Source organism: Centrocercus urophasianus, unplaced genomic scaffold, assembly GCF_019232065.1.
Source record: "Centrocercus urophasianus isolate 14NV4802_14NV808 unplaced genomic scaffold, USGS_Curo_1.0 seq_64, whole genome shotgun sequence".
Lineage (NCBI taxonomy): Eukaryota > Metazoa > Chordata > Aves > Galliformes > Phasianidae > Centrocercus > Centrocercus urophasianus.
This window is the reverse complement of record NW_024885244.1, coordinates 198325-202398: the sequence shown is the minus strand read 5'-3', so window position 1 is coordinate 202398 and position 4074 is coordinate 198325. Positions and strand designations below refer to the sequence as shown.

The 4074-nt window shown below is 54.1% G+C and overlaps 1 protein-coding gene across 3 annotated transcripts in view; it reads left to right on the top strand.

Moving 5' to 3' along the window:
* Positions 1 to 855: 855 nt before the first annotated feature.
* The window catches only part of GJC1 (gap junction protein gamma 1), an 11853-nt gene continuing 8634 nt past the window's right edge, over positions 856 to 4074 (top strand). The window contains exon 1 of one of the 3 annotated variants that reach the window (XM_042836862.1): positions 856 to 1315. The gene's annotated coding sequence lies outside the window, so the exon portion shown is untranslated. Of the gene's footprint in view, positions 1316 to 1557; positions 1621 to 4074 lie in introns of those variants that run through there. The other 2 variants (XM_042836860.1, XM_042836858.1) reach the window with 2 other exon arrangements.

Sequence of the window (4074 nt, the reverse complement as noted above, 5' to 3'; positions counted from 1 at the left end):
CAGCTGTGGGACACCTGGGGTTGGTGACATCCCATATTCAGCTGTGGGACACCTGGGGTTGGTGACATCCCATATTCAGCTATAGGACATCTGGTGTTGGTGGACTCTCTGGGACATCTGGGGTAGCAGACAAATGGTGGCCCCCCATAGCTAGCTATAGGACATTTGGGGTTGGTGGCCTCTCTGTAGCAAGCTATGGGACATCTGGGATTGGTGACACCACATATTCAGCTATGGGACATCTAGGGTTGGTGGAGTCTCCACATTTCACTCTGGAACATTTGGGGTTGGTGGGCTTTCCATAGCCCAGTCTGGGATACCTGGGGTTGGTGGTACTCCATATTCAGCTCTGGGAGATAAATGATGGCCCCCTATAGCTAGCTATAGGACAGCTGGGGTTGGTGGTCTCTCCATATTCAGCTATGGGACATCTGGTGCCAGTGGACCCTCCACATTTCACTCTGGAACATTTGGGGTTGGTGGTCTCCCCATAGCCCAGTCTGGGACACCTGGTTTTGGTGGCATCCCATGTTCAGCTCTGGGACATCTGGGATTGGTGGCACTCCATAGCTAGCTACAGGACATCTGGGGGTGCCAGACAAATGATGGCCCCCACAGCTAGCTGTAAGACATTTGGGGTTGGTGGCATCCCACGTTCACCTCTGGCACTTTGGGGTTGGTGGTCTCTCCATATTCAGCTCTGGGGTATCTGGGGGTGCCAGATAAATGATGGCCCCCTATAGCTAACTATAGGACATTTGGGGTTGGCGCTCTCTCCAGGTATGGGATGTCAGGGGTTGGTGGCATCCCATATTCAGCTCTGGGACATCTGGGGGTGCTGCCCTATAGCACAGCACTCTCTGTTCCGTGTGCTCCATCCCTCAGCAGCAATGGCTCCCTTAGGAACATTCCGGCCTCTGTGGGGCCTTTCACCATTGCTTTAGGATTTCACAACAGTGACATTTGCACATCTATTTTTAGGGCTGTTTTTCATCCCTTTCTCTTTTCAGAGGAATCAATCCCGGCTCTTTCTGCCTGCTCAGCCCTGGCTTCCCAGGGAAGCGCTAATTTTTTTTTCCACTATCAAATTGATTGCAAAGAGGAGACAGTGGGCAGGGCTGTAATTAGGGCAGGCGCGTGCAGTATGGATTCTTGAGCAACAATTGGGTTCAGCAGCCGGGTGCCCCGTTTGTCTGAGCAGGGAAGCAATGTGAATTCAGCCATGGACGCTTCTTTCTAAGAACGCACGGAACGTGTGCTCGCTTTCCCAGGGGAGAAGCAAAGCGCTGCTCCGATGGACGGAGCGGGGAGCTCGGTACGTGCGCTGCTTCTATCTGCGAGCCGCCACGCCGGCTCTGTCGGAGCGCGTCTTCCCCTGCAGCGGGACGGCAGAAAGACGAGCGGTGCTGCAGCGCTGGGCCGGCACGAGGGGCAGCGCTGGTGTCCCCGCGGCGAGCGGAGCGGAGCTGGGGGCGTGCCGTGCGATGGGTGGGCTGAACCCGGGCATCTTTTCTGCCTCTGACGGATGCGCGGCTGCTCCGTTCCTTTCTCGCCGCCCGGCAGCGTCGTGCAGGCCGGCCGGGAGCCGCTCACCATGCCCGGCGCCCGGCGGGGCCGCAGGTAAGTGAGCCGGTCGGTGCCTGCGCTTCCTCCGAGGGCAGCCGCCCTGCTGCTGTGCCTTTCTTTCTCGACCGACGTTTGGCCGTAGAGAGAGCGGCGGATCGGGCCGGGCACGGGGAGCGTTGTGCTGTGCGCTGACAGCGGGTAGAGGCATTTATTTTCAGTTCTTTCGCAGCCGTGCTGCGGGTTTGTTCCGGTTGCCGCCTCTCGTTGTCACCCTTTTGCTTTTCAGGCCGGCTCTGTCAAGTTGCAGTTCTGCTTAGATTACATCTGTACCCCATCCAAGTGACCGCCTTTGTGCTTCCAGGGCTGAAATTGTAAGTTCTGCTGTCGCTGATGCCTCTGAGCAGCAGACGGTGCTTCAGTGTTAAAAAGTGGAACGGAGCAGTTCTTTGTTCAGCATTGCTTCGTGGTTTAAGTTCTGTGTGTTGGTTTGAATCACCTTGCAGGTCTAAACGCGTGTTTGTAGAGCAGGAATTGTCCCTTTCAGTTTGTTTTCTGGCTGGGTTCGGTTTGCACCACCTGTAGCCCTTGGTAGAGGAGTGTCTTTTTTGGCAGGAAATATCCAAACCGTCACAGGTGATCCAGGGCTGCACGGAGCTGGGAGCTGAGGGTGCTGGGCTCAGGGCTGCGGGTCGCCTGGGATGAGGAAAAGAGGCCAGGAGGGCTCAGAGCTCCGCACTGAACCCGAGTTTAAGAATTCAGGAAAGGATTTGGGCGCGCTTTGCTGCTTTTAATTTTAGAAAAGCTGCGTCTGCGAGGAATTGCCTGCAGGCTGAAGAGATAATTAATTTGGGAATTGTGCAGCACGGGTGAGATATTGAAAGGTCTCTTCTGATTTTACGTGGCTTTACATGTGGCAAGGACGGGGTTCAAGGGCAGAGCTCTGTAGCTGTGAGCCCGGAATGCAGCGGATGAAGTTGGCGCTGAATTTTTAACTCACACTTGTTGGCTTGGGGACGTGCTGGCTGCAGCAGTTCTGTAAGTGCAGAAACACCCCGACTCTCCTAAAACACCACTTTGTCCCATCCAGCCCAGGCCTGGGTTGGGATCCTGAGCGCTTTGCTGTCATTCAGGCAGCTGAGACCAACGAGGAACCGTTCCAGTGAAAAATACACGGGTGTTTCCTACTCTCTGCATTTCCCTTTCGTTCCCACTGCAACACTGCGGTTGACTGGGAGGTCTGGTGGGGGGTGTTAAACAGTCCCCCCTTGTTAAGGGGTTTTGTGCTTGAATTAAACTGTGGTTTAAGATGAAAGTTGGTGGACGCTCGGTGAATGGGGGCCGTTCCTCCTGCCAGCATCGATGCCGTGGTCCCAAATCTTGGTAATAATCCCCTAAGGAGGGCATTGCCTACAAGAGCGTGGGGCTCTCGGTGGTGCTGCGAGGTGAACTGTTTGCCCGAGCTATAAATAAAAAGCTATATTTGGAAGAATAAAAAAAACAAACAACAAAAAACGGAGTCTTTATGGGCAAAATTGCACCGAGGGAAATGCGATGGAAAATTTGAGTCAGATGAGCTGATGTGTGAGGCATTTCCCTGTGGGGTCACTGGGCTGAAAAATGTTTTGTGTGCCTAAAGTTGAGCAGATGTGTGTGCTGAGCCCCCAGCCTGGCAGCCGCCGTCCTCGCCGTATCGCTGTGCTTCGTTGACACACAGAGCTGCTGTGGTGCATTTTCTGGGGGTGTTCTGGGTCATCCCGGTGCTCAGCACGTGCCTGCTGTCAGCAGGGCTGCTTTCAGGCTTTAAATTAGGCGTGTGCTCAGACGAGTCGCCGAGCTGGGATTGATGGCTTTGCACAGGAGTGAGGGATTTCTCCCAATTAGCTTTCTTAGATGAAAATCGCCCAGGTCTTCCAGCGCTGTGCCTAAATAAGGGCACGATACCAGCTTTCAGCTCTTACGGATATTAGTTCCACCTTTTTAGGTAGCATTTGTTAGGAGGCAATTATGATTGCATGTGCTTGACCTTGTTTAAGATATTGCTGAGATACAGAGAGAGGACATCTGCTGTGGGTATCAGCAGCTTTTGCTGTTCTTCCCAAGTGTAAACGTTGCAGAGGTGGATGGTGATTGTGGTTGATGATTTTCCTTTGTCGTGTTCCTCTCGGCCATTGATCTGCTTTGCCCGGGTGGTTTGATTTGCTGTGGAGGTGGCTGTGCACGCTGCTGCTTCTGCTGAGCTCCCAAAGCCCTTCCAAAAGGTGCAGCGTTGTTTCCACTTTGCTCTCCTGATTGAGCCGCACTGCTGAAGAAACGTGAAACGGGTCTTTATTTTGGTTTTAAACCCGAGGATGGCTGTGGTGCACTGCTGGAAGACGCAGCGTGTGCGGTGATGAGCAGTGCTTGTGGCATGAGGGGGTGCGGGCTCTGCCCAGGGGCGTTCAGGAGAGCACTGAGGTGGTTGGGATCTAATGAAGGTGGTTGAGGTCCAGTGAAGGTGGTTGAGGTCCA